The sequence below is a fragment of the Acinonyx jubatus genome, chromosome B2, assembly GCF_027475565.1.
Source record: "Acinonyx jubatus isolate Ajub_Pintada_27869175 chromosome B2, VMU_Ajub_asm_v1.0, whole genome shotgun sequence".
In the NCBI taxonomy this organism is placed as follows: domain Eukaryota; kingdom Metazoa; phylum Chordata; class Mammalia; order Carnivora; family Felidae; genus Acinonyx; species Acinonyx jubatus.
In genome coordinates, this window is record NC_069385.1 from 136,330,223 (window position 1) to 136,344,096 (window position 13,874).

At 44.6% G+C, this 13,874-nt stretch overlaps 1 protein-coding gene across 3 annotated transcripts in view; it reads right to left on the reverse strand.

Moving 5' to 3' along the window:
- DTNBP1 (dystrobrevin binding protein 1) overlaps positions 1 to 13,874 on the reverse strand; it is a 131,875-nt gene that overhangs the window by 39,792 nt on the left and 78,209 nt on the right. The window lies entirely within an intron of this gene.

Consider the following 13,874-nt stretch of genomic DNA (forward strand, 5'->3'; position numbering starts at 1 on the left):
GCGTGAATACATGATTACTCACCAGGGCTTAGGTACTAATAATTATCCCATTATATAGACCAGAAATAGAGGTTCAGGGACATACAGGCCATTCAAACCCAGGCCGTGTGTGAAACTGCTGATACCCTTCTCCTAAACACCGTAGCAGATGCCCACCAACCCATATTTATTACATACAGGAAACTCAGCTCTGTAACCTGGGAAGGTTTACACTTGATTTTTCTGTTGTTCCTTTATCTTTACACCTCACAAGACAGAGGATGCAAGTAATGGAAAACAAGTCACTTAACCCATCGGCTCTGTCTCTGCAGTAATGGTAGCTAACGCTTATATACAGCACTTTTATGTAATTGCCAGGCACTGCTGCAAATCCTTTACACATATCGGCCCAGTTCATCGTTTAGGTCCTATTATCATCTCTAGTTTAATGAGGAGAGGAAACGGAGGCTCAGCCAGGTTACAAGACATACCCAGACAAGCTAAGGTTTCCGTTCTCCTCGTCTGGTCCACATTCCACGGTCTCGCTCACCTGCTATCCTGGTAAACGGGTGCACGTGCGCTTGGGTGAACCTGACACGCATGGTGTGAGGATTAAGCCTTGTATGTCCCCCAAACTGGAGCGAAGTTATAATTTCCACCAACCCTGTTTTTCCCAGCTATGTTTTGTAGTCTGGTCTTTAATATCATATTTAGGTAAAATTAAAGTGGTCGGCATCAATTTACAAGAGTACGCAATTATTTTCCATATTTATCATTGTACAGGACACTTTTGATGCATGGTATGTATTAACAAAACTAAAGCAAAGGTCATTTCATAAACTTAGGAACATGATTTATCCAGTCAATACAATTTCTGGGACTAGTCAACGCAAACGAGCTTACATAAACCACTGGAAAGAGTCAGCTCTGGAAAATTCTTAACAACGAGAAAACAGGGTGGTCGCTCTGTAAACATCTTCTCCTACTGTGCAGTTAATACGAATTCTTAGTACTGTGTTGAAACATAAAGGAGTCTCTGCACCTACTGCTCAAGGTCTTTATCAGAAAGACAATGAATCTAGATGGTTAAGCAGTTCAAAGGCACAAAGACACCTGGTTCCCGATGCCCACGTCTCCAGAATCCGAGCACATAAGCAAAACAAGAATCCTCTGTAGCTTCTCGGTATCACCACGAATTTTAAAAAGCGTTACAAGGAGAAAATGCAGACATCGCGTAAAGGGATGACTCATTCCCTCCCTCCCTTCCCCGACACTGGCCGAGGGTCTCTGCGTGCCAGACGCGGCAACAACTGCTCAAGGTGCAAGCGCTGGTGGCTCTTTGTAGTCATCCTGTCCCCTCGGTGTCGCGTAGAGGGGGTGCGAGAGCAGTAAACACAGCTGCCTACTAAATGAATCAAGAGCATTTCAGCCAGGAAACGGCTGGAGAAAATGAGGCTCCCTTAGAGAAAATGAAGTAACCGAAGCGGAGCCCAGGCACTCCTACAGAGAAGGACACACAACCGCGAGGCCGCTGTCAAGGTGCTGAGACCCAAACAGAAGGCTCACGGTGTAGCATCCGTACAATTTGGGATGTCTCGTATACGTTAATTTCAGTCCATTCTGAGCATATGGTTTTCACCAAAAGGGATCAGAAGCGAATCTGCTGTCATTCTGCGACGCGTGCGGAAGTAAACGGCCTCCAGCACCCCGAGGACTGCCTCAGCCAGGTGTCCCCCCAAACGCTCCAAACCACGTCTGTGGGGGAGGGGAAGGGTAATGACGTGTCCAACCGTCCAGGATACGCTCTTACTCTGGAGTTACTCGGACGTGACAAAACGCAAATCTGTTTATTAGCGGTAAGATCCTCTGAGATTTCTCAATCAAATCACTAAGTCTCCTAATATTATTCAATACAACCTTAAAACAGGAGCAAGAGGGTTCTGATCCGAGTTGAATGCTTTCCACCAAGGCGCTATATGTACTAATTTTTCTGAACAGAGAACTGAAAACAAATTTATTCTATAAACATCATCACAACTTTCTGCCACATCTTCTCTGAATACAATGCACGTATCGCCAGGCTCGCACGACTGTCTTACTCCAGGAAATGGCAATGTTTTCGCTCTTTACTCTGCACAAACCGATTCTGCCCTTTCAAGGCACATCTTCATCTGGTTTTCACGGAGACTTTAATTTTAATTTTTTTTTTTTTTTTTTTTTTGAGAGACAGAGACAGAGCATGAGCAGGGGAGGGGCAGAGAGAGAGGGAGACACACAATCCGAAGCAGGTTCCAGGCTCTGAGCGGTCGGCACAGAGCCTGATGGGGGGCTCGAACTCACAAACCGCGAGATCGTGACCTGAGCCGAAGTCCGACGCTCAACCGACTGAACCACCCAGGCTCCCCTTTACATGGAGACTTTTTAAAAAATACTTTATTGTGCTATTCCAGTGTTAAATTTGAAAAAAAGGTGTACAGTAATACTTCCATACCACAGTCTGGAAAACCCACACACACTTTCCTTTGGTGTATAACATAATATAGACTCCCCTGAAGGCAATCTGAGAAAAGGCTGAATATGAAGCAAACGAAGAAGTAAGGAAAGAAAATTACGTTTGCCACCGCTCCCCAAAATCACCCGCACGGGCAAGAGACCACACAACTTCTCAGTTTTATGGTAATATTTCAAGTTGTAACTAGCATTCTGGTATTCAGCCTCACCACAGCACGAATGACAGAATCGGCAAAAATGGCAACAAAAACGCCCCTGGAAAGGAAGGAGAGGGCAAAGATGCTATCAGGGCTGTGGGTCCTGTTGGCGAAACAGCTTTCGGGGTGACGGAAGTTTTCTTTTCGAAAATTTATTACAGATTAAGGAGAAAAACACTTCTCAGAAAACTGTCTGGTTCAAGATGAACTCAGCAGGTGGTGGCATACCTTTAAAGTTTTCAGTACAGGAAAAAAAAATTCTGGCAACCCTATTTTCTTAGGCAAGCCCTACGTTAGGTACGTGTCATGCTTCCTAGGGGAATGCTTTATTTTTAAAATGTTTTGCCCTCAAGTCCTTTTAATAGCAGATACTTCAGAAACTTACACCCAAAAACCTCAATGCAAAAAACAAGTCATTTTCAACTTGGCCATGGAACTAACACCCACACAGGAGGCTTGGTTCACGGCACCGCCGCTCTCTCTCTTCACATTCTTCCTCTGTCCTCTCCCAACTGCCTGTTTCTACCTCGCCAGCTCCCCGCAGGCAGAATCCGGTGTTTCCCCCCATCTCTTCCTTTCCCTATCCTCGGGAAGACCTCGCACACACTTTTCCTAACCCCTTTCTCTATTTAATGCGTCACATTTCTGCGAATCTTAATACTCCTGCTGGGACGAACTCCTGGAGCCCATCGTCTGCTCTCCCTCACGCATGGACACAACATCATCCGCAGAAGTTAGCGACGGCACTGGACCGACCCGCAGCGTGCCCCCTTTGCCGGGCACTCCTCTCCAGCAGCTACGCCACAGGCGGCCTCCTGAGCCGCTGCCTCCTTTCCTTGCCCACATCCGCTGGGCAAACCCCATCTCAGGCTCTTGTGAAACAGGCCAATCTCATTCAGCAACCGGGAACCAAAACCCCTACCATCCTGTCCTATGTGCATTTATAGCTCACACCTCAGGGCCAGTTCGTGCCTCTGTCGTTTACCCACAGACGGGCCCCGGGCTCAGTGTTAGCCCCGCACACAGATGGGCGTGAGAGGGTCCTTGTGCTTAAGGACCTCAGAGTCCACTCGTGTGGGAAAATCACTGCAGAAAACTACAATTCAACATGAATTAGATGAGGGAGGGGCAACTAAGCAACTAAGGGGGCCATGGAAGCAGAAGAGAGGGGTAGGACCTATCTAACCTGCTTGCCAGGAGCCCTTCTAGGAGGAGGGGGCATCTGAGCAGGCCTCACAGGGGAATGTGTAGAAGCCAGATGAGGGCACGAGGGGGAAGACATGGATCTGAGAAGAGCCTGAACGGAGGCGGAAACAGATGATGGAGTGTTTCTGGACCATGAGGTCCAACACGGAGGAACGAATGATGAAGCCAGAGAGGCGAGCACAGCTTTCAAGGAGGCTTCTGTCTCCTGTGTTAAAAGAGCTGTGACCCTGAGGCTCCGTTCTCCTAATTACTGTAGGCAAGGTCATCTGGGGTGGGACAGTTTTAACAGTTAACGTGCTTACTTTTGCCATTAGTCCCTATTCGTGTCAAGGGACAGTAATTTTCCATTCATAACAATAACTGTACTTTAAGATACAATTTCATACTGAGCCTATTTAAAGAAAACCAGTTGACAACAGTGTGGACTGTACATGGACAGGACAAACACTGAAAGCAAAGCTCAAACGACTGATGTGCGGGAGACGCGGCCGCAAGACCAGGGAGCCATCCGAGCCTCAACGGCAGACGGGGGCAGACAGATGTGAGGTTTCGGGTGGGTGGCTGTGGCAATGCGTGGAAGCCAGAGTGGAAAGGCGTCCGGGCCAGAACGCAAGGAAGGAAAATGCTGTCATAGCTCTCCACTCATCCCATGAACGTGTATTCAGTGCAGTCACTGTTCTATACGCTCTGCATAAAGCAGAGAAAAGCCGGAGAAACGTTATGTCAGGTCTGCACTCTGACCAAAAAGAAAATGAAATAAAACGAAGCCAGGTAAAGGGAGAGAGTGAGGGCTGCATGATTTAAGAGGAGACCCCTCGCGGAGGCAGCTGGAAGGAAGGAGCCGGGCAGCTGCCTGGAGGAAGAACAGCGCGGGCCTGGGAGAGGATGGGTGGAGAGGAGGGCAGAGAGGGACTCGGGGCCTGCGTGGGAAGGGCCTCGCAGACCAGGAGAAGGGCTCGGACGCTACCCTCGGGGTGATGGGGTGACTGGGAAGCCAGAAGCGCATCTTGGGCAAGGAGGTGGCCTCTCGGATGGCGGAGGGGAGTGCAGGCAGGGAGCGGGCAGCAGCGGCAGGGACAGGGACAGGCGGTCAGGTGTGGAGTCTGGCTCAAAGGCGGCGCTGACCAGATGGACGGAGGACCTGGACGCGAGGTGTGGCAGTGACAGAGGACTCAAGCAGCGCTTTCTGGCTGAGTCTGGCCCCGAGTCCCGGGGCGAATGGCAGTATGGTTTCCTGACCTGGGGAGACAGAAGGGCCTGCGGATGGGGGGGGGGGGCGACCTGTGGAGGGCAAGATGCCTGCGAGCAGAGCTGCAGGGACCCCGAGTTGGGAGCCGCCTACACCCACAGAGGATTCAGCGGGGCAGTTAGGGCAGGAGCTGCTGATTCGGGGAGTCATTAGCGTCAGGTGGCATTCCGAGCCTTGGGACCGCAGGAGGCGAGAGAAAAGGTCCAAGGATGGAACCCAGCTCGCAAGGGGGGGAGGGGGGCAGAAAGGACAGTGTGGCAAAGAAGACAGAAAAAGAACCATGGACCAGGGAAAATGAGAGCCATCGCTGGGAATGATTCAGCAGGAGGCAAAACTAATGATGCAGGAAGGGGGGGTGGGGGCGGAACCGCCAAAGCCCTGAAGGAGGAGAGGGCAGATCGGAGGCAATGCGAAAGGGAGAGGTGGCTCGGGGAGCAGGGACAGTCCCCGGGGTTGGGGGTAAGACAGACCCTAAGCGGACACACAGGCAGCCAGAGCGGCGGTGGAGGAAACACGCGAGTTCCTTCTGACCACTTCTGCTTCCTCGGTGAAATCAGAAGAAACCAATCAGGAATGAGGAGGGGAGAGGGAAGGTCGGCAGTGACAGGAGAGAAGCTGCCAGGCTGTGCTCCAGGCTCTTGTGGACAGGATGTGAAGTGCGGCCCTGAGGAAAGGCGGCCGGGTTTCTGTTTTCCGGACACGTTCAGCTGCTCGGGGCCAGGCATCACACAGGCAGAGTTTAACTTAACCGATCCAAACCTTCCAACAACAGAGGTAGGGAACCACACAGGACTATTCCCTCGGGCTAGAAAAAATAATAACCTAAATGGCAAAAAACTGAGTGTTCACTTTGCACCGTCCGTCCAAGCAAGTTTCAGGTTAACTAGTAAAACCAGCACATGACAATTAGCATAAAAACTAGCAGAAACTACAAGTTAGAAGTTTTTCTTAGGATTGGGAAAGAACTTTTTTCAGGCATAAACGCAATGGAGGATGTAATTTTAAAACATTCATTTGAATATGTCAAAATATTAAACTTCCGTGTGTAATTAATGAAGTAAACAAAACTAAAGGGCAAATAACCAGCTGGGAAAAATATCTGCGATAAACAGGACCACAATGTGACAATCGTAATATGTGACGGTCTCATTCAAATCAACAAGTGCATGAAAACCTCACATGAAAGCGGGGAAAAGCATGAACAAAACAGTTCACGATGAAAGGCCAATAAGTCAAATTTCATCTCAGCAGCGCACCTTAGTCAATAATCACATATTTTAATGACATGGGACGATCTTGATTTCATAATGTGGAAAAACAAGGAACAGAACTGTTTACACACTATCTCAACTTTGGGTGTGTGTGTGTGTGTGTGTGTGTCCGTCCCTGACTGATGATGGTCTGACTTACAACTTGACAATGGTGCGAGAGTGATAGCCATTCGGCAGAAGCCATACTTTGAGTTCTGAATGCTAATCTTTTCCCAGGCTGGTGACACACGAAACGGTCCTCCCCCGCGAGGTGGGGCAGTGGCCGCAGCTGCCAGTCAGCCACACGATCATGACGGGGAACAACCGGAACGTGGACAACCACTCTGTACCCATGCAACCACTGTTCCCACTTTCACTACAGAGTTCAGTAATTACACGAGACAGTCAACACTTTAGTATCAAACAGGCTTTGTGCTAGATGATTCCGCCCAACTGTAGGCTAATATAACTGCTCACGGGGGAGCCTGAGGGGCTCAGTCAGTTAAGCATCCGACTTTGGCTCAGGTCATGACCTCATGGTTCATGAGTTGAGCCCCACGTTGGGCCCTGTGCGGACAGCTCAGAGGCTGGAGCCTGCTTCTGATTCTGTGTCTCCCTCTCTCTCTGCCCCTCCCCTGCTCACACTCTCTCTCTCTCTCTCAAAAATAAACATTAAAAAAAAAAAGTGCTCTAAGCATGTTTAAGGTAAGCTAGCCTGAGCTATGATGTCCAGTAGGTTAGGTATATTAATGCATTTTCAACTTGCAATGGGTTTACCAGTACATAATACCCATGGTAACTTGAGGAAGGGGTGTGTGTACGTGTGTGTGTGTGTGTGTGTGTGTGTGTGTGTGTGTGTCTTCCAAAATTTTTGAGACTGCTTCTGACCAGCAATTCAATTTTTTTCTTGGTAGCATTTTATAAATTGTCCACAATAGAGATACTTTGCTTTTACAGACATTAAAAAAAAATAATAATAAAGATATGGGGGCACTTTCCTGTTGAAAAAGATGTGGGCATTGTGGTTAAACATGAACTGACCGGGTGAAAAAGGGAATGCTACATTACTAGTCACCATTTCTGGAAGACCACAGTTCCCCACGCCATTTTCCTAAGGGGTACTGAAAACCAGAGTGTGGCCGGACAAGAGTGATGAGGAGAACAAAGCATTTCCAACCAGGTATTATGAAAAAAAAAGGTGAGGGAGCTAAGACTCTGAAACTCAGGAAAGTCCATAGAGAATAAGGCTGTTCAACTAACTCTAGACACACATCCCCAGAATAGCCCAAAAAGGGATTTTATACAGAATAAGATGCTGGATTATAGGACTGAAAAGGTTTTTCTAAGGTAAGATTCCAGAAGTGGAAAAAGGGGACGCTGTCTGAAATTCCTTTAAAACTATTAGGCAGAAATCAGTATCTGAAGTAATAAGACTGTATTTTAAGAAAAGTTCCAGTTTTCACATCGGACTCAGGTGTGGTGTGAGGAAGGGATCGGGAAGCCTTCAGAAGTTTTTCTTTCAGTCCTGTTTTAAGCCTCAATCCACATTCCACATTCAGAGCAGTCTTTCTAGGGCCCTGTAGCATCCATCAGCTTGCCTCCCCCTTTTCTTACACTGGGTTTTGCTTGGTATTTGTCTTTAAAACAGTCAGGTATAATGGAAGGAGAGCTACTCAGCAAGACGGGTACACAGTTAAACTGGAGTTAAAGATGAAATGTCAACAAGCTACTTAGCTATTAAAGTGTGTGAATTTAAGCTGATCTGGCCCAGAAAGAGAGTGGGACAAAAGAATGAGAATAAATATAACAGATAAAGAAAAAACTATAGGAACAGAAAATTATTCTCATTTTCACTGTTTGCTTTTCCCCACATCCCATGAATCATTGTGGTGAAGTGAGAAAAACACAAGTTTTGAGGGAAGACATTCCTGGGTTTAAATCCCTGCTGAAATGCTCACTGGCCAGTGAACTTGTCGAATCTCTCAGTGTCAAGTTTCTCATCCTATGAGGTTAGTTAACATCGTACTAACTGAGCTACGATGGTACTACAATGAGCCAGGCACATAGCGTAGTACAGATACTTAATCGTTTCCTTTTTAAAAATTTTTTATTTTTTTAAATTTATGTCCAAATTAGTTAGTATATAGTGCAATGATTTCAGGAGTAGATTCCTTAGTGCCCCTTACCCATTTAGCCCATCCCCCCCCACACCCCCTCCAGTAACCCTCAGTTTGTTCTCCATATTTATAAGTCTCTTCTGTTTTGTCCCCCTCCCTGTTTTTATATTATTTTTATTTCCCTTCCCTTATGTTCATCTGTTTTGTCTCTTAAAGTCCTCATATGAGTGAAGTCATATGATTTTTCTTTCTCTAATTTCACTTAGCATAATACCCTCCAGTTCCATCCACATAGTTGCAAATGGCAAGATTTCATTCTTTTTGATTGCCGAGTAATACTCCATTGTATATATATACACCACATTTTCTTTATCCATTCATCCATCGATAGACATTTGGGCTCCTTCCATACCTTGGCTATTGTTGACAGTGCTGCTATAAACATGGGGGTGCATGTGTCCCTTCGAAACAGCACACCTGTTTCCCTTGGATAAATGCCTACTAGTGCAATTGCTGGGTCGTAGGGTAGTTCTATTTTTAGTTTTGTGAGGATCGTTTCCTTCTTTTTATGAAAATTTTAATAGAAATAACAGAATTATACTCCTATACCTATAATGGTACAGCTGGGATTCTGTACCACATTAATTTTATTACATGTAAAAAGAACAAATCCTCAGGTCAAGTTCATATGTTCAAATATTATTTATTTTTCTGTTGCATTTTTGAAATTATGAAGACAATTTTCATTACAAGTATTTTTTTGCTTTCAATTAAAACTAAATGTAAACAGAACTAGCAGTGATCCTCACCTGGCAAGTTTCTGACTGTTCAATTTCATCTTATCTACAGCTACAGTGCTTCATTCATAAGTTTTCAAAACTATAATGAGAAGACTTGCAAGTGAACAGCCTGTGAGTAAGTACCTTATGCTCCCCTTTGTTATCTTATACTAACACTTCCATTCTCGAGAAAAACAGAAAACTGAGGTAAATACCTCAGTATTGTTCTAATGTTTCTGTAGTTATTTCCCTTATCTTAGGGGTAAGCACTGTTTTATTCCTCGACTGCAGTCAAATGGACAAAATTTCATATACTTTTATTGACAGAATGGGCATACCTCCACAAGGAAAGCCGGATGAGTATTTAAGTCAGGGAGCGAGCTTAGGGCCCAGAAGGGCCACCTGGACTTCTCCCTTGTCCCGAAGTCTATAAAAATCACCAAGCGGGCCCCCAGTCTTCTGAGAAGGGGCCTGAAACAGTTTCCACAACTGAGCTACAAGATCCTACGTGTCATTTTCCGGCACAAACCTCCCAAAAAACCTGACAAAATCATGCGGCTCCATATAAAAATCTCTTTTTGAGCCTGACAGGTAAAATTTTTCATAGAACTCTCCTTTTTGTGGGACTGGAATTTAGTTTGCTGAAAGGTGTAATTTTTGCTGTCAAGTTTATACTGGGTTCCAGCAGAAAGGTAATGAAACAGAACAGCTGTGTTCATTCATGATACCAGCATATACGACATAAAACAAAAAGCTGTTCTGATGCCGTTTGCACAGACGCGACTGCTAGGATTACTAGTTACACAACAGTGGTATGTAATCGCGGCAAGTAATCACAGGTAACAGGTAAACAACACAACCCTGATCTCAAGGCTCTCCTTTGTGGAGTTTAATACCCAAACAAGCTGTTAGAACTCCAGTTCCCCTTGAGCATAAAATAGCATCTGGGAGAGTCCTGGATCATGCCACGCTATGACATCTTATGACAGGCTATTAGGATAAAGAGTCAACTAGGTCTTAAAAATAAACTAAGAACCAAAATCCACAGACAGGATATAACTATTTCTGTACTCCAGGACATAGACAGCAACCTCACTTAAATACTAAGTTATAGGATATAAACCTGGGTTTCAAAAATGAATATACACTTGCACATATTGACATGTGAAAGAAAAAAGAGCAGATACTAAAAGTCTTGCCAATATTCACCAACAAGTCAAGATTTTCAGGTAGTAATTTCTTCAATGAATAATTTAAAGTTTTCAAATTTAATACCAGATTATACCTATATTCAAAGCTTTACTCTTAACCACCACTATGTTAAGACGGTATGACCGAGGAAAGCAAATGCCATTTATTATAGATTCCCTATAAATAAATACTTTAAAAATAAACACTGAAGTTCTTACTTCCCCCATTCTTACCGGTTTATCCCTGAACAACTAAATAATGAACGAGAATGTGGGAATGCCTCAGGTTAGAGTTTGATTCCACTAATGCTCCAGTTTTATAATGAATTCTTGAGCTACCATTTTGCTTCAGTTAATATTTGTATCTATGCTTAAAAAGCCTGAAAGGTTCGGCTATCCTGTACACAAGATGGACATGAGAGAGGGAGAAAGAGAAGGAACTTTCCACCGAACTCAAGTCTGATGTCCCTTATTCTAATCTGTAATCTACAAAATCAGAATGCTCATGATGGCGTAAGCTATCAAGGGCAAATGCACTTCTTTCATTTTCTCCCCCTTGAAAACAAGTGGGTTTCTATCTGACAGGGGACGATCCACAGCATGGCTTAACACATGCCACCTAAAAGGCATAATGGAGTTTTTAAATATGGAGTTTTTTAAAAATGCAGTAATTATTAAAAATTATTCAGTTTTCTCCATGGATAGATTTCTCAACCCAAAAAAAGCCACTAATGTAAGGTATCATTTTTGCAGTAAACTCCACAAGCTTAATATCCCTGTATATGTATTTACAAAAATGCCACACATAGCCATCACCAAAACCATGGCCTCTAGCCAACAAGTGTTAAAGTGCTTTGAAGTTCTGGATAATCAGAAAAATAATACATACATATATATATATATATATATATATAATCTGTATGAAGCGTTAGGACATTCTCAAAATCCAATTGAAAATCAGCCATTTTAGATAAACCCATATAGTAGCATGGAATGAATTTTAACTTTACACAGTTGGATATGGCTCACACATTTAACTATATCAACTGCTTGTTGGAAAATGAACATACCGGCAACAAAGGATGCTGAATTAGTTTTATGGAGCTGCACCACATAAGAATTGGACTCACTACTGTAATAGCTGGCATTACTCTCCTGGTATTTCATATTTATCTTTTCATGTAAATGCCGCCTCATATAAACGCCTGTCTGGTGCATTTCACCTGATGGATGATAACACACAGTATTATAAAACCTAAAGTCCTACATTTCCAGGCAACGTTGTTTTTTATTTATTTGTTTTTAGGTATCAGTTCGGTAGTTATTACTTGGTAACACACAGAGAGTAATAATGCTTTCATTAACATGTACTACTTGAAGATCCAAAGCAAACTGAAATTTAATTTCTGCTTTTTAAGAATATATCATCTGTGTACCATGCAAACACTGCAATGTACTCAAGCATGGAGGCGAAAACTGTAAAGAAAAGCAGTGAAGGAAAAACATAAAAGAAAGTTCCACCTACAGGGATCCCTCTGACTATTCTCGGTGAGTCCTGGAGATGACATGGATGTGGAAAGTGACCAGGTAAACAGGAGCTCAGTGCCGGTCAGGTGAAACCTCCCGTTAGCACGCAGCTCCCCTGATGTGCATCCTCTGAGATGTGGAACAAAGGAAGTGAGGCTGAAGCCAGAAGCAGGTTTTTCCAAAGAGGCTGTATTAAGCCTGTCAGTTTTCTGCTGATGGCTCAGGCAGACACACATCGGAATCTACTGCCTCTATAAAAGCCACATGCAGGCTCTCGGGGCTCTGGTGTGCAAAGACGTATGCACAGATCTGGGGCCATACCAAATGCCGCTCACAAAAGGGGGGTGGGGGCTGAAAAGACACTAAACTCAGGTGAATTCGTCATTCAGACACAGAGATGTGTTAGTGACATACCAAAAGGGAGAAGAAACCTTGCTATGTGAAAGGAATACACTAAAGATTAAGAATAGAGTTTGTGTCACAACACGTAAGGTATCTTTAGCCATCCCCCGCTTCACTTTTAACATAAATTCAGCCTAAAGGTTTCTTCAAATTCAGCGACACTCACCACTGGCTTAGAATGTGCTATAGGTTCTTAATAAGTATCTTAAATCATGACGATTCGAACAGTTACAGACACTTGTCAATAATGTCTGCCTGTTTCAGAAGAGGATTCTCTAACCCACTCCCTCTGGTCGGCTCTGAGTCCAGCTTTGCCAGCCACCGCACCCCCCCCCCCCCCACCGCCCCGTCCCCCCTTCAGCCTCAGCCTCTCCTCCCCTTTCATACAGACAGACTCAAGTTTCTCACAAATTTAAAAAACAAACAACAAGTCCTCCTTTGAACCCAACCCTGTCCTCTAACCTCTCTTCTTTCCTCCCCGGAGCCGTAGCTTTTGAAAGCGTTCTAGCTACTTTTCGTTTGTTCGACTATCTAATAACCACCAATGTGCCAAGCGCCCAGCTCACAGGGGTGAACAAGACAGAACATTCCCCTCACCCTTCAATCCTCCACCGCTCAGTTTCCACTGCCCCCGTCGCACACGAACACCCATGCTGCTGACACCGTTCCCAGTTACCTCACCAATCAGCCTCCAGTTGCCCGATTAAATGACTCTTTTCTTTACTTTCTCTACAATAGTATGACACTGCTTCTTGGCATTTCCTTGAATGTTCTGTTTAGGAATACCACAGTCTTCCCTCATCTCTGTGGCCGACTGCCCTCAGCCTCCATTATAAGCAGTAGAGCTGATCCTTGAACAACGTGGGTTTGAATGGAATGGATCTACTTACGGGTGATTATTTTTACATAAATCCAGTACAGTAGTGTAAATGTGCTTACTCTTCCTCATGATTTTCTTAATAACATTTCCTTTTCTCTCACTTACTTCAAGAATTCATTATATAATATATATAACATGCAACTATTTATATTATGGGTAAGGCTTCTGATCAACAGAAGTCTGTTAGGCTTCCAGGGGGAGTCAAAAGTTATACACAGATTTTCAATCACGCAGGCGGTCGATGCCCCTATCCCCCATGTTGTCCACGGGTCAATTATACGTTCCCTTCTTGTGCTTATCTGGTGAATGTTAGTGCTTCCTAGATTTCTATCCCCGGTCATCTTCTTTTGGGTTCTGCCGGCTCTCTGTGGGCAACTTCAGCCAAACTCCCCTATATGCTCCCAAATATAGCTCAGATTTTTCTCTCTCGAGGCCCAATGACTCATTGGACACCTCTACCTGCAATGTCTCACAGACAGCTCCAATTTAATATGATCAAGACAGAATTCACTCAACAAGAATAAAATATTTAGGGATAAATTTAACAAAAGTCCTAGACTTCTATGGAAAAAAAAAAAAAAAACACT